This window comes from Haliotis cracherodii, unplaced genomic scaffold (genome assembly GCF_022045235.1).
Source record: "Haliotis cracherodii isolate W230 unplaced genomic scaffold, xgHalCrac1.p SCAF_4, whole genome shotgun sequence".
NCBI classification, from domain to species: domain Eukaryota; kingdom Metazoa; phylum Mollusca; class Gastropoda; order Lepetellida; family Haliotidae; genus Haliotis; species Haliotis cracherodii.
In genome coordinates this window covers 21,012,699-21,040,534 of record NW_027266297.1, presented here as the reverse complement: position 1 = coordinate 21,040,534, position 27,836 = coordinate 21,012,699, and the positions used below count along the sequence as shown (strand labels likewise).

Below are 27,836 nucleotides of genomic sequence, written 5' to 3'. Positions count from 1 at the left end.
TGATTTTACATGGACGCGACCCGTATGAGACGGAGCCGGACGTGGACGCACCATCACTTGGCTAGAGGAAACAGGCAAATACTATCATACTAGCGTTTAAGACTATTGCACTTATATAGCGTGTTTAGTGTTTGGCTGAACTAGTCTTGACTTATTCAAGTTGTGTAGTGCTAGCCCTCCGAGATACCGCGTCGCAGTTTAACATGGATACCCCACTCAGACACATTATACTGACTCCGACTTTTTATTTCCTTTATGCCTTGTTTTATTTCCCTTGTGCCGAACGCCAGGCAGGTTAACTGTCAGTACCAGCTTTTAACGTTATCTGGTATGACGCGGTCAGATATTGCATTTTAAGACAACTCTGCAATGTTCCAGCTATATGGTGGCTTAGGAAGAGAATTAATGGATGTCAACTTCTTTATTACGAGGAACACACGTTTCGGAGTATATACTTCCTTCATCAGGTGAATAAGTGCTATGAAGCAGAGATCATATATATGTACCTGTAAGAACAAGAAAAGTATTTAGATAACAAAAGGTCGAAACTCGAATTTGAACCAGACAGTCAAGTGATTGATAATTATGATCCTCGATCCACGCAAAGTGTATACGATGACATGTCATCCCTAATCCGATTAGTCTTCTCTAAGAACAAGCATAGATTACAGGGGCCTGTTTTCTTTCCCAGAAGTTGGACAGTTCCACGTCTCTATTGAAGTGCAATAATCTTGAACGCAACGTTAAACCCATCCTCTATATATCCAGGGGTAGCATTTCGGTCAACCTATTCTCAAGCCCAGACCCATTCCCGTGTTTCTCGCCATCTCAAATTACCCGTCCTTGATTTTCATTTGCCAATTTGATTAGCTACGCTACTCAGTCCAACGGACCAATCAGAATTCGAGATATAGAGGATGCGTTTAAAACATTTCACCAAACTTCACCTGACCGGTAGGATGCGAGTTTACTCCATGCAAACCTTATATCCCTCAGTAAACGTCTGAGACGTGCATCTCTTCGGGCTTTCCTCCCACTTTAAGCTGACACGCCGCGATTTAACTGGAATACTGTTAAAAGCGGCGTTAAACTAAACTCACTGGCTTACTTATATCCCTCACGTAAGGACGATGACGCTGAATATTTTTATTATATGTGAATCGGGTGATCCTACTGGTCACCCCAGAAAGAAGTGATATATTTCATGTACAAATGCACGGCTGGAGCAAGATGAGGAGATGACTTGCATCCACGAAGACATGACAACATGACATGCGTATCACGGCGTGTCAGTGTGGAAGGAAAGATATTAGACAGGTCTTAGACGTTTACCACCCACGAGAACGGGTATGGTGCTGACAAACCACTAACACATAATCAGGTTCGAACCCAGGATCAGGGGTTTCTGGCACGCCCGAGGGACGCAACTCTGCACAGGGAATTGCGACGAATTGTGTCACCCGTGCCCCTCTTAAAACACATCCAAATTTCATATTCTGCATACAACATACGGCACACAGTAAAATATACTAGCGGAAAAAAGTAACTGTGCTTCACACAATTTGGGGGCGGTCGGGTAGCCTAGTGGTTAAAGCGTTCGATCGTAACGCCGAAGACCCGGGTTCGATGCTCGACATGGGTACAATGTGTGAAGCCCATTTTTGGTGTCCCCCGCCGTGATATTGCTGGAATATTGCTAAAAGCGGCGTAAAACCCTACTCACTCACTCACACAATGTGGTGTAAATGTTGTAATGTTATTTAAAAAAACAAAATAATATTTGGTCATTTGTCTGATCAATGTATCATAACAAATTCACTGACAGAACCTATACCTTGCGACAAGAGACAGCGCAACACGCCCGAAAAGAGAGATGGTGTAACTACCAAATTAACAATGTCAGTGTCAAAGATGCGTCCACCTTGTGCGTAGATATACAGGCGAGGCAGCGGCGGTGCTTTGAAGACACCAGATGATTGAAAAAGCCTTGGAGATGTTGTTCTGAAGGTCAGCCAAAGGTTGGCCCAACTAACCTAGCGTTACAGGCTGCTTTGGGTCCTGTCGTAGGCATCGTTCTATCTCAATCCAGACATGTTCTATGGGGGAGTGGTCTGGTAAATCAGCCGGCCATAGCTGTACATCAATGTTATAATGCTTCAAAATCCTGCTGCTTCAAAATTTGCTAAAAGGGAGGAAGATAATCTCGAATGATGCTGTACGCCATTTAAATTGCCATTAAAAAATATTAGTTGTATTCCACCATTAGTTTTGATGCTACCCCGTACTATTACACTTTCAACCCCAGCAGACGACGCTGAGTAACGCAAGCGTCCGTAAGACGATCATCTGGACGCTTGTAGACCCTTGCCCGACCATTAGCGCTGTCGAGACGACAATTCGTCTCATCTGTAAACAGATACTGCCCAATTCTCGTCTCCAGAACGACGGATGCTGCACCAAGCTAGGCTTGCCTGATTAACCGTATCGCTGGACGTCGGGACAGGATGTTGTGCTTCCTCAACTGGTAGCGTGCGGTTCTGTCACTATATGGTCCCATCCAAAAATTGTCCGAACAGTTAATGTGGCAGTTTGGTATCGATTCCGTAGATGCACCAACCGAATATGGTTTTCTTGCTGACGACCCGTCGCAAGTCATGAGTCTTGTCCTTCTGTCAATAAAGTCTCCAAAGATAAAATATAGTGTTATACCACTGTGCGCATTAAAATGTCAACTTCGTTTCGTGCCATTCCTGATTGCAGTATACCCATGATGCGTAGAGGTGCGCACCTTACGGTCGAGGAGATGTCTTCAGGAATATGTGAATTATTAGTGAATTATTTGATTTCAAAATTTATTTTTATTGAACTTTATATGAATTACAGTTATTTATCCCCCGTTAGATCTCGTTAGTCACCGAAACACAGACAAAGTATCCAAGCAAACATCGCCATCGAAAAAAACATTTCTAGTTTGTTTCATTTTAGCCACCTTTAAACATCGGTGTATACTTTCTTTCGACCAGCGGTTTAGTTCGAACCATACATACTTGTTTTATAAACCTTGCCAGTTATAGTTAGTCTTTGAAAGGCATTTAGAAGTGATACACATAAGGAACAGAATTTATAGATGTCAACTTCGTTATTATGAGGAACACAACGTTTCGGAGTATATGCTTACTCCTTCATCAGGTGAATACATGTTATGAGACAGAGAACATAAATATGTATCTGTAAGAACAACAAAAGTAATAACTATATTATATAGTCATATCTACTATTTGCATGTCCATTGTTCCGTGAATGTAACATTGTATGATGTGTCACTTCCACGTCGTTTGCATTCCTATGTTGCTGATGTCGTTGTTGCTGATGTTGTTGATGTTGGTTTAGGCCGCAGCGAGCAATGTTCTAGCTATATCACGGCGGCCTGTGTATAACCGAGTATAGAAGATATATAGAACACGAGTGGTTGATATTATGAACAAAGTCCCACGCTGTCGTGTTACGATGACACGACAACGAAATCAGTGAGCCTGACCACCCGATCAATTTAGTCGACTTTCATGACAAGCACATAAGGTTACTTGTAACCACTGATCGCTACTTGTTCAGACAACGAAATAGATATAAATGCCCCTTATAATTTATTGCAATTTTCCAAGTAGAATTATATATACAGTAAATTACGGTTATAACGAACTCAAAGAGACCATTTCGTTATAATCGTAGTTCGTTCTAAGCATAATTTTTTTTTTATGTACAGCTTATATACAGCAAATGGACGGTACCAAAACAGTTTGTTAGATCCATCAGGTCGTTATAAGCGTGTTCGTTATGAATGTAGCTTACTGTATATGATATTTCAATTATGTACATGTCTTTCCCTTGCTGGAAATATCTACGCGGGGATCACTCGACTCTATATGAGGATTGTATTGACAAACCTTCAGTAGAACACGGATAAAACGAACAAGGGACCAGAGAAATCAGTTCGTTATATCCGTTGTATCTCATTTTCGCACCTACCCTTTGTACGTGTTTTCATTGGTTATTTATTTTGCAATTATTAAAAAATGTGTAGATATACATCTTAAATGAAACTGTGGCTAATAATACGACCAAAAACAAATAAAATCAATTACGTTCCAGCGTTTTTATACAGTGTATATACCAACGTTTGCTTCCTGTTTTCTAATTCACATGCAACATGTTCACATATTGATACAATAAAAACACCACAGCCTTTGTTATAGTCTGACGGGAACAGAAACAGCTATTCCCACCACCAAGTCCAGTGACCACAGGATCGTGCCGGCCTTGACCTTTGCTTCCTGGTTACTTTGACTTTGGACAGATGCACCAGAAGAACAGCTCGAGGAACATTTCTAGAAACTCGGCCAGACTGAGGACAGACGCCCCAATCCACAGACCCATGGTGCCACCAATATCGGACAGGAAGCGCTCAGTCTGGAACAGATAATGTGCTGGAATATATGTATTCAGTTGATCTGTCATGGACCTTAATTACTACTGCTTACACATATATATGATCATAAGCTGCCAATAGGCATATGTGCCCAAGTCGCCTCGTTGTGCAGAATTGCATCCCGTACCGGAAACCTACGATCATGGGTTTGACCACCGAATTCGCTCGTATTGAGTCACAAAGTTTGTCATCACCATACCCTTACTGGTGGGTTTCACCAGAGTGTTAAACATCTAAGACCTGGGCCACTTGCGGCTGATGCACGCACTCATGCGCTACCATCTGCTGGTCGTGGGTTCGAATCCCAAATTGGCCCTATTGGGATCTTGTACTGTCTCCATAGCTATCCCTCAAGGTCACATAAAGTTTACATGCCCTTATCTCCTCCATCCTCTTTGTGGCTCTCATTCTGATTTACCCGTCCTCTTTCTCTCTCACAGTAAGTACAGAAACCATTTTGTTGCACACAAAGAGAAAAACAATCATAATAATAATAATAATAATAACAAAAATGATGATGATGATGATGATGATGATGATGATGATGGTGTAGCTCAAACGCAATATGTATCACTTTCTATACAAAAAACAACAAAACGATAAATTCAATATCTTTAAAAGGATGAAAATATAAGCTACAATCTTGGTGTATAATTGGTGCCCAATAATGATGCATAATCATAGCAGGTAAAGTGTGTGCACGTTGATTAATAACTTACATCATAAAAAGGTTCTTCTTTCACACTTTCAAAATTCAAGCTGTCGAAATAAACCTTCAGTTTTAAGAAGGACGATCTGAAACACAAAACTCATTCTAATCATCAAGATATTAGTGATATTCTTATACCAAATGTTAAAACCTTGATATCTGTCTATGTTTAGGGTAGCTGAAAAGCCTAATGGTGAAAGCATTTGTTCGCCACACGAAAGACTATAGATTACTTCCCGACATGTTGATACTACTCACACACTCAGGTCTGATTACATTGCACAGCCAAGGTTGGGGGTGGGATTAGGAACCTCACCTTCATCCCAACTTAACCCTGCTAGATCTATGATTATGACGTCAAAGCCCCTTCACTCACCTTTTTGAGAAGGTGTTTCCGAAAGAAAGAAAAATCGAATTTTCAGTCGACGAGTATGTTACTCACGTTCTTAAGTCGATGTTGTCAAAGTCGTAGTTGGTGTAGTCGCACTTTGGGCTGTTAGGGTCGATTTTACATGCCTGTTGTTCTAACGCCCGCTAGACAAGGAGAGAAAGTACACAATTTTAACACTACAGAACTTTATGGATGCCCGGTAATCGTTCCTCATCCCTCATCCCTCATCCCTCTTCAGTTGCATGTATGGTTATGTAACCTATCCTTTGTTATGCTTGTTTGTTTGACTGACCATGCTGCACTTAGCAACATTCCAGCTATATTTCGACGGTCAGTAAATAATCGAGTCTGGACCAGACAATCCAGGGATTGGCATCATCAGCAAGATACGCAAGTGGGATACAATGATATGCATCAAACAAGTCAGAGTGCCTGGCTATCCGATCCCGTTAGTCGTATGGGTTGCTGAAGACCAATTTTAACCCGGATCTTTATGAATAACCATCCTGAGTGTTCCCACTGTGTTTGCGCATTGATATGGGTGAAATCAGTTTCAAACCACTGGCACCGACTCTTCAAAACTGACAAACAACTCAACTGACAAAGTTTCTGATACGTTTTTGAAAAAAACTCTCACTCACTAATAGAACCATTTTCAAATTGATAAATAAGACGAAAGTAATGTTAAAAGCGGGACTGTATCGCTGATTCCCAATTCACACCTTACGGATATCCATTATAAAATAAGTTCCAACTAAACAGATATTCCCGAACGTAAATTAACATATATTTCTTTAAGCAGGTTTTTGTTTTTTTATTGTTTAACGCCGCATTCTTCAATACGGCGGTCTGTAAATAATCGAGTCTGGGTCCGACAATCCAGTGATTGACATCACGAGCATCTAGCCACGCAATGGCGATACGATGATATGCATCAACCTCAACGAGCCTGACCACCGATCCCGTTAGTCACCTTTTACGACAAGCATAGAGTCGCCTTTTACGGCAAGCATGGGTTGCTGAAGACCTATTCTACCCCGGATCCTCACGTGTCTCTTTAAGCATGTAAAACCTATAAAGACAGAATTGATTTATAGATTTTATATACACTGATCAACAAAAACAACAGTGTCACAAGGGATGACTGATGATGAAACGAAGCATATAACACAAAGGTTTTGAATGCAGCGTGCAGATTGCAATGTGTTGTCACAATACAGGTACCCTGCGATGTATGCACGTACCACGTGTCTGAGAACTGGCCACTGTCTGGATGAGATGCTGGTTTGGTACACCTTCTCTCTGCAACACAAAAATATGTCTGTTACATAACATTAGTTACTAAAGCATAATCATACAACTACCTGATAAACCCGTGAAGATCCGGGGTAAAATAGGTCTTCACCAGCCTATGCTTGCCGTAACACATTACTATGCTTGTCGTAACAGGCGACTAACGGGATCGGGTGGTCAGGCTCGCTAACTTGGTTGATACATGTCATCGTATCCCAATTGCGTAGATCGATGTGCATGACTTTAATCCCTGGATGGTCTGGGCCAGACTCAATTATTTACAGACCGCCGTCTTATAGCTGGAATATTGCTGAGTGCGGCGTTAAACAACAAACAAACTACCTCGTAGCATTGTACGGCCAGCAGAACTGCCACGAGATGCATGTTTGAAATAAGACTTTTGACCGAAATAAGGAGACACAAACACACAGAGCTGTTCCAGACCAGACATGTGGATTGTGCTGTGGCAATTCCTTGTCTATATTATATATCAATAAGTTTTATTTCAAGCACGAATAATTTCCAAGGAAAGAATAAACTAAAAACTACAGTGTTTGTTTCTTTGCTGCCGCACTCAGCATGCTCAGTAGTAGTCCAGCTGATAATAATAATAATAACAACAACAATCATAATAATAATAATAACAATAATAATAATAATAATAATAATAATAATCGGCCCCAGACGGGTGATCTATTTTAAGAGTGATTCCTTTGAGGAAGCTGATGTGAGTTTACGCCGCTATTAGCAATATTCCAGCAATATCACGGCGGGGGACACCGGAAAATGGGCTTGTACCCATGCAGGGAATCGAACCCAGGTCTTCGGCGTGACGAACCAACGCTTTAACCACAAGACTACCCCATCGCCCCGATATATATTAAGAGCAACGATCCACACAGTCGGGGTGAGACACGCCATGAAGTCTCCGAGTCTGACCACCTGGTCACCTTTTACAGTCACCATAGTTTGCCGAAGACCTATTCTAATCCAGGAACCCCACGGCACAGTGGTGAGCAATATATTGATTCATATTTTATTCCTGTTTTAGAAAATAACGTAATTGAGACCAACCATTTACTAAAACAGGGTGAATGAATGAATGAATGAATGAATGAATGAGGGCACGGGATGCAGAGTCGGCTAAGAGGCTGCAATGTGCTGTCCAATAACCTATGATCGTGGGTTTAAATGTATCTTTCACATGAAGTGGGGAACACACACACACACACACACATGTATATATACACACATACACATACACACACACATATATATATACACACACACACATATATATACACACACACATACACACACACACATATATATATATACACACACATATACACACACACACACACACACACACACACACGAGCGCGCGCGATGAAAGAACAAAACTGAGAAATAAATATATTAAAAAAATAATAATAAGCGTTGTAGTAAACTGTTGTTGACAAGTGATCACCCAGAGCGTACTTACCGACAAGGGGTGCCGCACTTGCAGACATCTACTCCTCTACTGCTGTCCACTACATACTTGTTCTGTACCCGGTCCTCACAGGTCCATTCTGAAGGTGATAATGTACATCCACATTATTTTTGAAAATCAGTTCACTGTGACTCATATATTATTATTTTGAATGTCAGAAATAATATATACAGCTTGTCGGTTCGTTCATTAACGGAACTATTAAGAAATTTGTCAAAATCGAAACATCATGACATTTAATGGGTAACAATGATCACTGGTTCGATAGGTTAACTCCACACTTGATGGTGATGATGCAGGCCACGTCAGTGAAGATGGGACATCTTACAACCCACTCCTCTCTACGTTGGCGTGCATATCTTGATAGAGATTTGGATGTCCCTTACCCTAAACCACATTTCTCTACATGTGTTGGGGGGTGCATATCTTGATAGAGATTTGGATGTCCCTTACCCTAACCCACACTTCTCTACATGTGTTGGGGGTGCATGTCTTGATAGAGGTATTGGTGCCCCTTACCCTAACCCACACTTCTCTACATGTGTTGGGGGTGCATGTCTTGATAGGGGTATTGGTGCCCCTTACCCTAACCCACACTTCTCTACATGTGTTGGGGGTGCATGTCTTGATAGGGGTATTGGTGCCCCTTACCCTAACCCACACTTCTCTACATGTGTTGGGGGTGCATGTCTTGATAGGGGTATTGGTGCCCCTTACCCTAACCCACACTTCTCTACATGTGTTGGGGGTGCATGTCTTGATAGGGGTATTGGTGCCCCTTACCCTAACCCACACGTCTCTACATGTGTTGGGGTGCATATCTTGATAGAGATTTGGATGTCCCTTACCCTAACCCACACTTCTCTACAAGTGTTGGGGGTGCATGTCTTGATAGGGGTATTGGTGCCCCTTACCCTAACCCACACGTCTCTACATGTGTTGGGGATGCATATCTTGATAGAGATATTGGTGCCACTTACCTTAACCCACGCTTCTCTACAGGTATTGGGGGTGCATATCTTGATAGAGATTTTGGTGCCCCTTACCCTAACCCACACTTCTCTACATGTGTTGGGGGTGCATATCTTGATAGAGATATTGATGCCCCTTACCCTAGCCCACACTTCTCTAATGTGTTGGGGGTGCATATCTTGATAGAGATATTGATGCCCCTTACCCTAGCCCACACTTCTCTAATGTGTTCGAGGTGCAGATCCTGATATAGGCATTGATGAGTCACTTACACTAAACCCACCATTCTCTCAACTACTTACCTTTGTTGGTGGTGCAGGCCTTGAAAGAGGAGTTGATTCGACTCTCGTCCTCTGGCAGACACTTGCATCTTTCTATCACCAGACTGCGTTGACAAAACTCCCGACAAGCCTTGTAAACGACAACATATAAACATCATTTAAGCAAACATTTATGTGACAACAAATCACTTGAGTTAGGTAAATTGACGTGTTTGCGATTTCTCTCAAACGACAAAAACTAAATCTAACTAATTTATAGATAGTTCTAACCAAAATTGCAGACAGTTGAAACAATATCTGTGACTACTCCTCCAACATGCTTATAATTTGTTATATACATTACCACACTCACACATACATGCATATACCTACACTAACCTACACATACACATGCACATATATACACTAACATACTAAAACACCCTCACATATATACATGCATACACATACTCACATTCTCACACACACACACACAAGGATATACGTATACACTGACACACTAAAACACACACAGTTACATACACATTAACACATATACACTAACACACTAGAAACACTAACACACACACACATATATATAACACAATAAAACACACACTAACACACATACATATACACTGACACACTAAAACACACACAGTTACATACACATTAACACATACACACTAACACACTTAAAACACTAACACACACATATATATATAACACAATAAAACACACACTAACACACATACATATACACTAACACACTAAAACACACACAGTTACATACATATTAACACATATACACTAACACACTAAAAACACAAACACACACACATATATATATATAATATGTAACAATAAAACACACACTAACACACATACATATTCACTAACATACACACTAAAATACAAACAGTTACACACACATTAAAACATATACACTAACACACTAAAAAGCCTAACACACACATATATATAACACAATAGAACACACACTAGCACACATACATATACACTAACACACTAAAACACACACAGTTACATACATATTAACACATAAACACTAACACACTAAAAACACTAACACATTTATATATATATACTAACACAATAAAACACACACTAGCACACATACATATACACTAGCACACTTAAACACACACTAACACATACTCACACATAAATACTAACACACTAAAACACACGCTATGACACACACACATGCATACCTATACATTAATGCATTAACAAACACACACACACACGCGCGCGCTAACAAACGCTAACACATTAACACAAGCACAGTATAGAACCGTCATACAGACAGGAAGTCTATGTAACACATGTCTCGAGCATCGTATCGTTATATAGTTTGATTTCTTTAATACACGCCCATACTCACCCGCTCTGTGTAAGCCACGCCGAACTTTCTCCTGAAAATGTCGCTGTCATTGCAGGAGCCGTATTTGCCCCCCAGTCTCTCAATTGTTACCTGTGATAAACAGATTAACATTAACAAAGTACTATGTACACGTCACCAGATCATACACACCTAATATTAGAGTACGTCAACGCCATAAGGGGAATTATTGGTGTTAGGTCTTCAGACATGTACTGACGGAATCCGCCGCCTTTACTTTGCGCAGCAAGTGAGGTGAAGTGAAATTGGGTTTAACGTCGCGTCCAAGATTACTATACAGCGACGTGCATGCATGTGTGTTTGTGTGTTTGTGTGGCTGCTTGTACTAGTCGGGACTGATGCCGATTTATTGTGCTAGCTCACTGAGATGCCATTCCGCAGTTTAACATGAATACCCCACTTAGACACAGAATACTGACTCCGAGCCGACCAGTCCTTGGTTTATTTAGCCCCTTAATGCGTGCGCCAGACAGGGTAACAACAAGTGCCATCTTTTAACGTCTTTTGGTATGACGCGGCCGGGGATCGAACACCGGACCTTCCGCTCTCTTGGCAGACGCTCTACCATTGGACCACGGAGGCGGTCGCGAAGCAGTGGTGTCTGCTCCAACACTTACTCAACACGTATGTACACAAACATATTCCGAATGAGGCGTAAATCCACAGAAAAATGCATTTTCGAAATAGGCAAAGACAAATGCATAAAGCAAGCAAATGCGATTGGGAAGGCAGAGACTTTAAGATAATAAAGATAGAGAAGACGACGCAGCATGGGTGAGAGGAGAGCACGGAGAGCGAAGGAGAAGGCGCAGGTGATGACGGAGGAGAAGACGCATGCGAACGTAGAGGAGAGGACGGAGAAGGCGCAGGTGATGACGGAGGAGAAGACGCATGCGAACACAGAGGAGAGGACGGAGAAGGCGCAGGTGATGACGGAGGAGAAGACGCATGCGAACACAGAGGAGAGGACGGAGAAGGCGCAGGTGATGACGGAGGAGAAGACGCATGCGAACACAGAGGAGAGGACGGAGAAGGCGCAGGTGATGACGGAGGAGAAGACGCATGCGAACACAGAGGAGAGGACGGAGAAGGCGCAGGTGATGACGGAGGAGAAGACGCATGCGAACACAGAAGAGAGGACGGAGAAGGCACAGGTGATGACGGAGGAGAAGACGCATGCGAACACAGAGGAGAGGACGGAGAAGACGCAGGTGAGGACGAGGCGAGGATGGAATAAGGAACCAGGATTAGAAGGTGACGAGGGCGGAGCGGACGTAGAAGGCGGGGGTGAGAACGAGATGAGGAGGGGGCGAGGATGGGGATGAAGACAGAGGCGAAGAGGGGGTTGAGGACGGAGATGAGAAGGGAGAGGAAATGTACATGACAGAGACGTACCAGTTTCATTGCAATACTTGTCTCAGAACCTGCTGAGACAGTGAAGCCCTCTGTCCCGGGAAAGGGGCGTGTCCCGTTGTCGTGTATCACCACCCGCAGGCCGTACCCCGTCTTGAAAGTATCGATGAAATCCTCCGACTCCAGATTGATAACCATCGATAAACCTGGTAGACACACATTGCATGTTGAACATACATTTATTACGATAAGATTTTAGAGTTTTTAGGGTGTTTCATTTTTTCTTAACGCCACACTCGCCAATATTCCAGCTATATGACTCCGGCCTGTAAATAATCGAGTCTGGACAAGACAAACCAGTGACTGATATCATTTGCAACGATCCACGCCGTCAGAATAAGACAACCAAGTCAGATTACAGAACGTACTCAAGCCATCTCGTCGTGTCATCACTCCCCAAGCAAAAACATCGTTATTATAATTTCACAGGTTGAGAGTAACAGTTCCGCAAACTTTGTGTAAACGGTTGCATTTCTCAGAATGTTGGTAAAACAAAATGCTCTACCGAAACAAAAACATGCTTCTCATAAGACACCGTAACTTGGTTCAAAGATCTTTGAAAAGTTTATTGTTGATGCTGTTTAAGAGAACAAGTAACTGTCGGTTAATGAAGAAGAGTGAGTGAGTGAATGGGTTTAAACAGTAGGACGGAGGTGATTCAGGTATCAGACGTTTACCCCTTTATTGAAACACACGAGAAGAAGCGTGATGCTTACAAACCTAGAAACATAATCGGGGCGAATCAGGATTCGAATCCACAATCACAGGTTTCTGGCGTGCCCAACGGATGCAACTCAGTACAGCAAATAGCGGCGCCTTAGACGACTGGGTCACCTTGCCCTATGTGACTAAGTGCCCCGCGGGTAATGTAGGCATGAATAACTGACAACAATTTGTCCATTCGTTTGAAATAATGAATCGATTAAGCAATAGTCACGTCACAGATGTGTTTTAGATTTATGAAAAAGATGTATGATTGCCTTTTGTGATTTGCCACTTTATATGGAATATACACATACTGACGGAGACGAATAAGGGAACAAATATAGGCTGTACATTTGAAACAGCGTGCATACAAATTCAACACACGTCATGTGTGCATTGTTTCCAAAGCGTATTTGTTAGACAAGGCTGGAAATCCATGATGGTATATCATTTTACTGTATCTAAACTAAGTGTCCCCTTATTCATATATATGAATGTTCTTACAAAGAAGCAATTATTAATAACTCAATATACAAACACGCATTAGGGTAGAACAACATTGTCACACACATGCATCGAGCGAATTACAAACAGTGAACCAGGCAGACTTTCGAGGACAATGTTGGTGGATAAGGACAGTTCAGCTAGAAGCTTTGAGGAGGAGCATTCGCCTGACATGATCTGTATGTATTTAAGTAATACAGTTTGGATGAATCAGAAATGTCAACACAGCTAATGGTCGGTCAGATGGGTACGTGTAAAGTGTAAACATCTCAAACAATGGCTTGAAAGTCCAACATTATGAGCCAGCGCTTGAAACGAGAATCAGGTAATTATCAGTACAGACGTGGACTAATATGTTTTTGTTGCGTACAGGTAGGCATCTGATACTCTGATTAGAGTTATATAATTCATTTCAAAAGCAATTATAACAAATATAAACAGTGCAACGGCACATAGTCGGTGGTACTGCCGAGCTGTTCTATGGCAATTAGGACAGCAATCCGATCTCATTAGTGAGTGAGTGAGTTGGGTTTAACGCCGCTTTTAACAGTATTCCAGTTATATCGCGGCGTGTCAGCTTAATGTGGGAGGAAAGCCCGAAGTGATGCAGGTCTCAGACGTTTACCACTTCGGTGAAACCCACGAGCACGGGTATGGTGCTGACAAACATAGAAACATAATCGGGGCGAACCGGGATTCGAACCCACGATCATAGGTTTCTGGCGTGTCCAAGGGACGCAACTCTGCTCCGATCTCATTAAAATCAGATCTTAGTTCTCGCTATCGCTACACAAAGATCTGAGGACATCCCATCACGGGTCATGTCAGAACGACCTTTCTCCCGACCAATCAAAGCGTCGCTTACCAGATCGTGAAAGTGACAGCCGGAATGTGTTTTCTAATCATGCAACCTCGAAAACGTTAACATGGGGTATTCCGAACGACAGTTACGCCCGCACGGCTGATTCCGTCAAAATTATCGTCTTTCTCTCTCTCTCTTCGGTGGGATAAACATTTGAACGGAGGAGGCGTTGCACAGTACGTGGGAAGCACTGCCAGACAATCTAAACCATATATTAACATTCTGGGATGTTCGTTTATTCAGTTTTCAAAATTGTAATCGAGAACGGTGTCAACATATTTTTTCAAGCGTAGTCTGAAATGAAGTCGCCAGGTTGAAACGAGTGCTGTGAAACTCGAGGAAAATGCTTTTTAATTGGCTGATGTCGACTTCTTGTTAGTCATTTCAGTGGTCGGCCAAAGTTCGCGAAAGGTAGTTCTGACGTGACATCAATATCAAGTATCAATCTCAATCTTACTGACTGGGTAGGTTATATTGAATATGGCCAAAGCATTGTTCTGTTCCATCGAAACTCTGTTGTTTAAAACTTGGTGGTTGATTGGCTATAATGTTTAAAAATAAAACGACGTTTCCATTGACCTGTTGCATTATCTTAAATGTAACTTTAAGCTGCAAATCATTCCAGTATTTCAAAGTTTCTGTAAGATTACTGTTTGTAGTGTTTTGTTTCCAAATCAGAATCATGACCAAAATATGTACTGTGATCTTTTTGAGGAATGATAATACATTTTAGTTAACACATATTTCGGATACGGATATAGTCACTCGTCTGTGTCTGAGTGAACGTTGTTTAACGCAGCAGTCAGCAATATTCTGGTTTAATAAGTGCGGCCTGTTAATACTCCAGTAGTACCAGTAGTTGATATACAGTAAACTATGGTTATAACGAACACATAGGGACTACTTATTTTAGTTCGTTATAACCGTATCTCGTTATAAGCATATATACAACATAACTACAGCAAATAGTCGTGACCAAAAAAGTAAGTTCGTTATAGCCGACAGTTCGTTATAAGCGTGTTTGTTATAACAGTAGTTTACTGTAATGAGAAACGTCTCACGCCGTCGGGTACAATAACAGACAATCAACCATGTCTCGGAGTCAGACCACCGATCTATTGGAGTCTTCTTTTTTGAGAGTGGAAAACGATCCCGAAGCAATAATCCCCACCACCATTACCTCTTCCGCCAGTCCCTATACGTGGGAGATCTTTGGTAGCCAGTCTAGAGTCCCCATGGGGTAAGAATGAAGTGCAGTTCGTACACAAGAGAAACATGTTCCTTTTAATAATAATAATAATAATAATAATAATAATAATAACAACAACAACGACGACGACGACGACAATGATGATGATGATGATGATGATGATGATGATGATGATGATGATGATGATGAAATGACAAAAGTTAAACAATAAATCAATTTATATAAATAGAACCGTAAAGTCTTGGTGGCACGTGGCACAGTGTCCCGTGACAGTTTCACCACTGACGTATCTGCCTCATTCAAGTCATATGCTTCACAGAAAAGTTGTGTTTTGAGTTGTGATTTAAAAGACTCAAAAGTTTTAAAAAGTTTGATGAATAGGAAGATTATTCCACAGACGAGGCCCAGTTGTTCCGAAAGATCTGTATCCATAGCCTTTGAGTCTATATTGTGGAACAGACAATACGTGTAAACCTCCTGGTCGCAGTGATCTGGATGGGTGGATTGATGGTGGTCGTCCCCTATCTAACCCCAGGTTAAAAGCTTCCCAGGACATTGTCCATGTAGCTACAGCTGTCCCACGTGGACAAAGGACGGTCAGGTTTGTTACCTGGTTTATTGTCATCGTAACCTGCCAGTGGGTTATTTCCCAACTAATTACCTGATTCTGGTCCGCTCTTCGTGGCCTGGATCCCCTTGTTTTTCAGTGTGTAGCAGTTGCCAAGATCTTTAGATAGAAACGTCGTAAACCTGCTGGAAAGAAAATGTTGAACCATCATGTCAGAGGTACAAGGACCACCTGTGTGTTTTATGCATACTAAGACAAGTCCCCTCGTCACGGTTTCTCGGCATCAATGTACAACATAACGGTACAATAACCCGTCATTAACTCGATTCTGTTTCACCAACATGCAAGTATACCATCACTACATACATGTGCTACATCCGGTAACAAAAAATCGGAATCCCTACAGCCTTATACTTGTATTTGTGACTGTGATCGCCATAAAAACTGACACTACGCATGGTTACATTAGTACGTACCTTACCCACATAATGAAATGTGTCGCGCCAAAAAAGAATGACTTAACTCAACTGCTACTCAAATTGTCAGATGCCTATCAATCAAGCAAAAACCGGCTACCCTTGTTACGTAGCGGCTATATCTAAATATACACAAGGCACCAATCTAGATCTAGACTGGAAAGGAGCTCAGAGACTCTCCTGGTCTCTCGTTAACGTGTGCTTGTCTTTCTACTGTTATCATTACGTATATTTCAGCTGTGTCTACCTGGAATCGCAACTTCGTCCATTGACAGAGCACTCAATCAGCATGTTTTCAAGGTCATGGGCGACGTCCTTCCGAAGATCGCTGCAAGTGATGTGTTGAGGAGGAGAAATAACACATCACACAAGCTGCTTCAAAACGCCCTGCTCTGCTCAGATGACGTTGTCTAATATGACAACTACCGTTATACTCAAATCTGACCAAACAGAAAATCACTTAATCCTTGAAGATGCCAGTTTCCATATTTGACTACCATCATGCAATGACACAATCACATGTTAATATATACTGATGAAAGCAATTAACGCCCACCAGGTTCTTTCTGTTCTTTCATATCATAATAGTTAATCTGGCATGACATTCTTTCATATTATAATAGTTAATCTGGCATGGCATGTCATCGCATTTCTTTATATAACTATAGTTAATCCGTCATGGCATGGTATTCATTCATATTATTACGTTAATCTGTCATGGCACTCCGTTATATTACTATAGTTAATCCGTCATGGTATGTCATGGCATTCCTTAACATTATAATAGTTAATCTGTCATGTCATGACATTCTTTCATATTACTATAGTTAATCTGTCATGTCATGGCATTGTTTCATATTACTGTAGTTAATCTGTCATGTCATGGCATTGTTTCATATTACTGTAGTTAATCTGTCATGTCATGGCATTGTTTCATATGACTGTAGTTAATCTGTCATGGCATGGCATGGCATGTTTTCACATCACTATAATTAATCTGTCATGGTATGTCATGGAATATGAAAGAATCGGATGGCCCTTACTTCTTTTCAGGAGTATAGCTTGTAGGCTGATGATTTAAGACATGAATGTTTTTTTCTTACATCTCTTCTGCTGCCAGATAGTTGGCAATGAGCTCCCTTCTCACATAGAACTGGTCCAGACCACTCGCTTCCTCCTCATAACAGCCGTCCTCGTCGCACACGTACTCCGTCTCCGTGAAGGAGGAGAGGTCCACGGTGTCGGTCAGGTTCACACACTCCTTCAGAGGTTAAAAATAAAAATACGATTTGTGGAGAAGGTTGACTGACGTCCTCTGCTACTGCTACAGGCCTGTATAGACATGATGGTTAGAGAACCCCTCTGCTACTGCTACAGGCCGGTATTGACATGATTGTTAGAGAACCCCTCTGCTACTGCTACAGTCCTGTATAGACATGATGGTTAGAGAACCCCTCTGCTACTGCTACAGGCCTGAATAGACATGATGGTTAGAGAACCCCTCTGCTACTGCTACAGGCCGGTATTGACATGATGGTTAGAGAACCCCTCTGCTACTGCTACAGGCCTGTATTGACATGATGGTTAGAGGACCCCTCTGCTACTGCTACAGGCCGGTATAGACATGATGGTTAGAGAACCCCTCTGCTACTGCTACAGGCTGGTATAGACATGATGGTTAGAGAACCCCTCTGCTACTGCTACAGGCCTGTATTGACATGATGGTTAGAGGACCCCTCTGCTACTGCTACAGGCCGGTATAGACATGATGGTTAGAGAACCCCTCTGCTACTGCTACAGGCCGGTATTGACATGATGGTTAGAGAACCCCTCTGCTACTGCTACAGGCCTGTATTGACATGATGGTTAGAGAACCCCTCTGCTACTGCTACAGGCCTGTATTGACATGATGGTTAGAGAACCCCTCTGCTACTGCTACAGGCCTGTATTGACATGATGGTTAGAGAACCCCTCTGCTACTGCTACAGGCCGGTATTGACATGATGGTTAGAGAACCCCTCTGCTACTGCAACAGGCCGGTATTGACATGATGGTTATAGAACCCCTCTGCTACTGCTACAGGCCGGTATAGACATGATGGTTATAGAACCCCTCTGCTACTGCTACAGGCTGGTATAGACATGATGGTTAGAGAACCCCTCTGTTACTGCTACAGGCCTGTATAGACATGATGGTTAGATATGGTCATAATTTGTTTGATGTGACCAGATAATATATAATTTTCTGTTTTGACAAGTAATACATTTTGTTGGAGAATTTTATTTTTCGGTCTCTGCTTCATGACAAAAAAAATTTCAACCACTTTGTTCTCATCTAGCAAGTCCCGCCAACATATTATGTTTATGATTTTTGGCACGTGAGGTAACAACCGTTTTTACCGTTTTTATTCTGGATTAAATCTTTTAATCATTTTATTCAAAATACTACCCCGCCTACAAACGCCAAACACATCATTCACGTCAACACCGCCACTGCTGAACAGATAGGTATTTTACACTACAGAGAAATAATAATGCAATAGTGTCTGCTGAAATATATAGATGTAAAGACATCAGGCGAGCAGCCAATAGTGCATGGGATCTGAACTCCAGTCACTAAAATAACAGATGATCTGTTTACAGAACATAACACAGTTAACATCAGAGATATTTCAGATGTCAACGTTCACAACGGACATTAGGAGTTACTGGGAAGGTTTTCATGTTTTATGGCGAACTGATAGAGACGTGATAAGTTACTTTCAGAAGCAAAATGCTTTGAGGAATGGGCAAGGCGGACTAAGCGCTGCAATAAGGTGTGTGTGTTATGTGCCTTCATGCGGCAGTAAACCCTCATGTGAAATATGACCCGCTTGGAGAAACTCATTAATGTAGTACAGTGTTGATGGACCAAAGATCAAAAAGAGGAAGGACCTGAAATTGGCAACCTGACGTTAACAACTCCGAGAAACCATGGGAAGAAACACCCCAACCCAACCCACCCGAGCCCCCAGAAAAACAGTTTTAAGGTAATATATCTCGGTATTAGCGTGCGAGAATCCAAGGGAATAAACGACCCAACCAAACCCACCCGTGGCCCCAGAAAGAGAGTTTTGAGGTAATATATCTCGGTTATAGCGTACGAGACTCCAAGGGAATAAACACCGCAACCCACGTCCTGTGCCTCCAGAGAAAGAGTTCTAAAGTAATATATCTCGGTAATAACGTACGAGACTCTAAGAGAAGAAACAACCCAGCCCAACCAACCCGTGCCCCCAGAAAGTAAGTTTTGAGGTAATATATCTCGGTTATAGCGTACGAGACTCCAAGGGAATAAACACCCCAACCCACATCCCGTGCCCCCAGAGAAAGAGTTCTAAAGTAATATATCTCGGTAATAGCGTACGAGACTCCAAGGGAAGAAACACCCCAACCCAACCCACCCGTGCCCCCACAAAAAGAGTTCTAAAGTAATTTATCTCGGTAATAACGTACGAGTCTCCAAGAGAAGAAACACCACAACCCAACCCACCCGTGCCCCCAGAAAGAGAGTTTTAAGATAATACATCTCGGTAATAGCGTACGAGACTCCAAGGGAAGAAACGCCCCAACCCAAGTTTTAAGGTAATATATCATCGGTAACAGCGTACGAGTCTCTGGTGTTCAATGGGCAGGTCGAGGGTTTTCTGAAGAATGCAGCTGAGCTTGTAAGCCTTGGACAACATGATGGGGTTCATGTTGCAGATGGTGACGGCGGGGAAGGGGAGAGCAGTGAAGCCAAGCTTCACCGACGTCTTGATGGGGTAACTGTAGAACGTCGTGAATAGTTCGACTAGCTGGATGATCATCATTGTCGTTGCGCCGAGGAAGAACAAAGTCCACATGATCTGTAAATAGACAATGGTCACAGGAACAGTTCTTACGAGTGGCTATTGTGTTCTTGATGGAATTGGTAGAATAGGACATAAACGATATCAAGCATGCATAGGTCAACTTCTGAATTTGCAGTTCAACTGTGTTTCAGTATAATATGTATGACTGAGAGTTGGGTCAAAGCCTTCGAACAGTGTTTCAGTTGTGGAAGGAAAGCCCGAGTGATGCAGGTCCTAGACGTTCACACTTACCCGCTTACCAAGGAAACGGTGCTGACAAACCTAGGAACATTATCAGGACGTATCTAAGATTCGAACCCATGATCATAGGTCTCTGGCAAGTAACTCTGCACAGCGAATGTGGATGTGCTCTCTCCTTTAAATGGGTCTCAGATGGGACCTGGCTGATTTGATGATGCCTCTGCTCTACATCCTCATTTACTCGAAAACTATGCTATTGCTTACCTTGAATACAAGTCGCGGCGACGACCATATCTTGGGTATTCCCATGAAAGACGTACTTTCTGCGAAGTACGTGAAGAACGTGACACATTTGCCAGGTGTTTTTTCTTTATCATTATCATTGATGGGGGTAACCTTGGATTTCTGGAGGAGAAATAGTGGTAATATTTTATAAAGCCATTTTAGGGATTATTCTGTGTTTGAATAAGGGTGAATTCTAGACGAGTGAGAGCAAGCCTTGCAATGACGTGAATGTAATGCAAGTAATTTGCAATACCATGAGCGCGTAGGACAGAGAACATTGGACGCGTTTGATCCGTGTACTTAGATTAAACTTGGCCCAACCGTGTTTGTACTATGTATCGAGTTGGAACTTCACGTGTACGTTTGCTGTACTTGCCACGCCGTTTTTATACCTCGATTTATGATGGAGTTTAGCAGTTCTATTTTTGTACCCTGTGTCGTGATTGAATTCGCGCTTGTACCTGGTACCGTGACGAAACCTCGCATTGTTGCATTGCCCTTCTCGGTGCCATCTTTGTACCGTGTATTGGAGAAGAAGAAAATTAGTTTATTTATATGTACAATGCACAACCACGAAGATGCAATAGTGAATACAATACTGTACACTGTCCGGCCAACACGGCCTATTGGACACAAATTAAAACACAAATCTCTCTCACTCTCTCTCTCTCTCTCTCTCTCTCTCTCTCTCTCTCTCTCTCTCTCTCTCTCTCACTCACACACGCACACACACACACACATGCGCGCGCGCGCACACGTCACCTGCACACATATATACATAACACACATTCCAAAATATACACAAACCAACGAACAAATAAAACTTAAGTAATTAAATGAGACTTTCGACTTTCGACGCATTCTAGATATGAGTGCGGCGAGGGGCTGGCACACATCAGAGTTGAGCATAAGATATTTGAACTGGTCAACTGGTGATAGGTGTTGAAAAGAGGGATATAATACAGTTACATCGTTCCTAAGGCCATACCTAAAATCTGAATAGAATGAACAACAGGTCAAAAAGTGGGTTTCATGCTGAATGCTATTACTATTGCATAAATTACAAATTCTTATTTCTAAGGGGACTTTTGGGTGTGTAAACCTTCCCAACTCAATTTGCAAAAGCAGAGCGTCTCATCGTAGTTTACTCAGAATACTGAAATCTTGATAATCTAATGATGTTAAACACGTTAAACAATTTTTAGCATGATAAAATTCAACTAATGAAATGTTGAAAATATCTGCAATTGGCAGTTGCCAGGAAGTAATTAAAGAAACGGGACGATTATACCAAGACATTCTGAAATTGTGGGGACCTGTGAAGATCCGTGGTAGAATAGGTCTTCAGCGACCCATGCTTGTCGTAAAAGGCGACTATGCTTGTCGTAACAGGCGACTAACGGGAACGGGTGGTCAGGCTCGCTGACTTGGTTGATGCATGTCATCGTATCTCAATTGCGTGGATCGATGCTCATGATGTCAATCACTGGATTGTCTGTTCCAGACTCAATTATTTACAGACCGCCGTCATATAGCTGGAACATTGCTGAGTGCAGCGTTAAACAACAAACAAACCAAACCAAACCTGATTTTTTGGGACCATGGCACTAAGTATTCTTGCTTCACCAACAGAATGCAGCAGGCACCAGAACCATAAAATTTCAACTCTGTTTTGTCAATGGAAGGGTCCAGCCTATATCACCACGGACAGCTAGATTTGAGATTTCACTGCCCACGGCTAGAAAAAACAGAAGGCTCGATTCTGAACAGAATTAATGCAGCTGAATTGCCTTGTTCCCCACATCGCCGACCCATACGATAAAATAGGCTGAACTAAACTTTCATAAAGTGTATTGCATATATGGTGATTGAACTTCGTAAACGGGTGATTGAACTTGAGTGGGGGACGTTTAGGGGAGGGGTTGTCTAGTGGTTAAAGCGTTCGCGTATCACTTGACACTAGAATCATTCTCTTCAAATTGGTTGAGGTAAAGTGTACTTATCAGCTTCCACGAGTAATTAAAAGCTTTCACTATGATACCACTAATAGGACTACAAGTGGACATGGTGATTGAAAACGGCGTTTATGAGCACAAAGTTAACAACAGTTCCAGCTGATTAAACCCCAAGGTTCGTGACGCATTTACCATTCACCCGTGTGTTGACATCCAGATAGGCTGCGTGTTGTGACATACAGCTCTAACTTAACTCCCACAATGACGATAGATGGAGTTAGTCATGCAGCAGCTATGTTTTCATTTAGCCATTACACATTGACAGTGGTCGTTGTGGTTTAGTGCACAGGTAATACCATCGATGTTTTCAGTGTAGGGATCGGTCAGCCATTCACTCCGGCCATAATGGCCAGGTGGGCGTAAGTAGTGATCAACACAATCACAACAGAACAGCCTTCTCAACAGTCACCTTTTCACCGTTGTGAAGGTCATCGTGTATTTTGGTAGCATTAGCCTCCATAGCAGTTTCTGCTTCAGAAATCTCCGTATGTGACATTAACGTAAACATTGTATCATGGCACTGTAGCTCACCTGGATATGTAGTCGTATCAAATGGCAACAAAGACAGACACGTAACAAATATTGATAATGTAAATGTTATCCAAATAGTTTTGGCATGCATAATGAATACTTAAAAGAACCTACTTTTCAATCATGCTTCTTAGTCTGCAGCAGTAAAACAAAACAAATATTTTTATATTTATAATTCTGACACTTAAACCTTTTTTATGAGATTAACCTTAATGCTGAGATTCAGCACATTGTTTTGATGGATTATGAGAACAAAATAAAAAAAACTTGTTTTGGCAACACCGTATGCGTCCACTGAAGTTATATGGCTATCGTAGCGCCTTGTATCATCTTATATCCAACATCAGGCATACAATGGCGTCGTGGTAACTTGTTTGATAGGAATTACTTAGAAGTTGACGGGTGACAAGGTAGACACAATTTATGGATAACAACTTCTTTAATACTGTAAAAAGCGCGTTTCGGTATAGATCCTTATAACTGCTCGACAATGGCATAAGGATCTATACCGAAACGTCGCTTTTTACAGTATTAAAGAACTGTTATCCATAAACTGTGTCTACCTGGTGTCGTGGTTCTTGAGAATAAATTATTTGAACCGTTTGGTTGTTTTAAAATTTGAATAAAATTGTCCGACAAAAGAAAGTATACACACTTGGAGATGACCCACAAAATTACAACGTTATCAAAATGTTAGGCTGAAAACCGTCGCTGAAACACTGCAAACCTAAGGCCCAGAACACAACGATGATGCCCGTATCACATACATCAGTATCGAATTACCATTTCATGTTTGTTTCGGGGGGGGGGGGGGGGGGGGGGGGGGGGCACGGATGGCCCAGTCGTCAAAGGCGCCGCGATTCGCCGTGCAGAGTTGTGTCCCTTGGGCAAGCCAGAAACCTATGATTGTGGGTTCGAATCCCGGTTCGTCCCTATTATGTTTCTAGGTTTGTCAGCACCATACCCGTGCTCGTGGGTTTCACCGAAGTGGTAAGCGTCTGAGACCTGCATCACGTCGAGCTTTCCTCTCACATTAAGCTGACACGCCGTGATATAACTGGAATACTGTTAAAAGCGGCGTTAAACCCAACTCACTCACTCACTCTTGTTTGTTTCATATTTAGTCACCATGAAACATGAGTGTTTTCTCTCTTTTGCCCGGTAGTGTATTTGGTAGTTTTAACATTCAGAAAATGTTTGAATGTTTTGTAATTTTTTTAATATTTCATATTTCTAAAACAAAATAAGCAAACATTTGATGTCACAAGAAGAAACACCCATGCCAAAGTTTAGCTTCCCCAGTCTGAAAGTTTCGAGGAAGATGACGTTTAATTTTGAGAGACTATTAAAGCATGGTGATAACGTAAAGATCAAATCAAGGTCAAACTTCACCCGTTGCTATCTGCATATTCAATACACCCAGTTTAATGTCATTTTGAACATAATTGGCTGAGTAATGGCCAAAAGGTGTCATGGCGGACATATTGAAAATCGGATCAGAACCCCTTAAACAAACTGGGATGTCATTAGGAGGAACAAGCAAGATTCATCTTCATCGGTGCAGTAATTTCGGAGAAGAAGGCGGACGACGCTCTACGAACGCCGGACAACAGGCCACGAGATGAGCTTTGGCAGATGAACTAATAAACGAGGTTTACAGATTTTTACCAACTGTATTTATGTTAATTTGATATTAAGGGATATTTCAAGAGTATGGTTGACTTAGTCAGGTGAAATGGAAACAAAACGATGATGTACATATTTATAAACAAGGTATAATTGTTTCTCGTAATATTCAATCCTATATCAGCCCGTGAAGATCCGGGGTAGAATAGGTCTTCAACAACCCATGCTTGCCGTATGAGGCGACTAACGGGATCGGGTAGTCAGGCTCGCTGTCTTGGTTGATGCATGCCATCGATCCCAATTGCGTGGATCGATGTTCATGCTGTCAATCACTGAATTGTCTGTTCCAGACTCGATAATTTACAGACCGCCTGCATATAGCTGGAATATTGTGATTTAAACAATATTTATTAACAAAAAGGAATGGGACTGGTGAACAGGTTAAACCTATTTAAACACCCCTCCCTACAAAGGACATTTAACAATTAATAAGAGTCACACACAAATACACACATACATATATCGATATATAAACCAACTGGTGCATCCATACACATGTGCGTATACCATATATGCTTGTACACCTATATCTCTACATACCAGCATACCACAATACCACACATACAAACAACTATTTGATTGATGTAATCATAAAGAAGACATATTTAAATTTTAAATCTTTTAGATCTGACGATGAACAAATGGACAGATTGTACAATAGCAAGGTTAGTATTAGTGGATGTTGTAGCATTTCCATCTAATACTGAATCCAAGTCGTATCCCTTTATATAGTAGTACATATTGTTCCGAAGATTACAGTAGTTGCGACATGAAAAGAAGTAATGTGTAGGATCCTCATAATGATATCCACAGGAGCAGGTAGTAGAATCATGAATATGTCTATGATATTTGTGTGCATTTAAATCACTGCACCCTAACCTGAGGCTGCAATGGATAATTTGACAGAAACGGGTACCATAGTCTTAATTAACTCCAAATATTTTAGGATTTTCTGTTGTGGTGAAATATTTAGTGAAGTCATATACAGTATGTTTTGACTGAACATTATCCGGTAATTCATTCCACATTTAGCTGGAATATTGCTAAGTGCGGTGTTAAACAACAAACACAACAAACAATCCTATATCAGTCGTATGGTTGAGTGATTATACAGTACATTGGGACTTAGAGGTGACACACTGGCATTCTGTGATGAGTGACTGAACAGACTGCTATTGTAGTTCAGCCAGGCGTGGCGATTTCATTCTCTCGACGTCTAACAAACTAAACTATCAGCATGAACCGACGAGCATACATTTTCCCCATAAAAGAAAAAATATCAAATGGCTGCTCGTTGATTGTTGTTTAACGCCGCACTCGATCCACGCAATTGGGATACTTTTGAATACGCAACTACGGCGTTAAATTATGAAAACGCATAATCATGTTTTCAAGCATCAGATATAATGTGCTATGCGAAACACATCGAATAATTGGTTGGTTGGTTTGTTGTTTAACGCCGCCCTCCAATATTCAAGCTATATGACGGCGGTTTGTAAATAATCGAGTCTGGGCCAGACAATCCAGTGATTAATATCAAGAGCATCGATCCACGCATTTGGGATCGATGACATGCATCCACCAAGCCAGCGAGCCTGACCAGCCGATCCCGTTAGTTGCCTCTTACGACAAGCATAGTCGCCTGTTACGGTCAAGCATGGTTTGGTGAGGACCTACTCTACCCCAGATCTTCACGGGTCTGGCTGCTCGTTGAGTACTTAATTGAGAAACATATGAACAAAGTTGTATCATCAAATTGATATGGGCCTTAACTTCATATGCGATAAAGAAGAAACAACGTGAATATTAGTCTTTATATTTCGTACATAAAAACGTCGAGTTGATAGTTATAAGAACATCTGACGTTGAACGCCTTGCTGTGATGACTCTATTAGCGTCTGCAAACGCTTGTACGCTGAATTTTATTGACGCATATCGATGTTATATTCGCTTGGAGAACTACTCAGACAGGATCGTGGAGATTATAGTGGTTCTGGATAGATATGGTGTAATGATTCACGCACGGAAAACATATTATTATATACTACTCAAAAGAAGTTAAAGAAGACACGTTTTTACATAGGAATATAGCATAACAATGACAGATCATGAAAAGATAGGGTGTTCTTTTACATCTATTGAGTAATATAGATGAACACACCAACGATACGTTACAAAGGCCTACCCTGCTCTGTATGCTCATGGCACGGGTCCTAATGTGTCATAACGCACGCTTAATTATCCTTCAATCACCCATGTCGTCCCCATCAAATATATGAAAGCACGAAACAGCTTACTTGGTGTACACTGACGCAGAATCAATACGAACGTGTGTTTTGAGTAAGTAATTTTCCGACATAAAGTAATGACAGCACTTTTTTCCGTATACAAATTAAAGTTTAGTCAACACTCACAGGTAGGTGGTAGTCCGGCTTGGGCTCGCGGGACCGAGAGCGGCTGGTGTGGTGTATCTCCAT

General features: G+C 41.7%; 1 pseudogene; it reads right to left on the bottom strand.

Moving 5' to 3' along the window:
- Positions 1 to 53: 53 nt before the first annotated feature.
- On the bottom strand, positions 54 to 27,836 carry LOC139479314 (epithelial sodium channel subunit alpha-like; annotated as a pseudogene).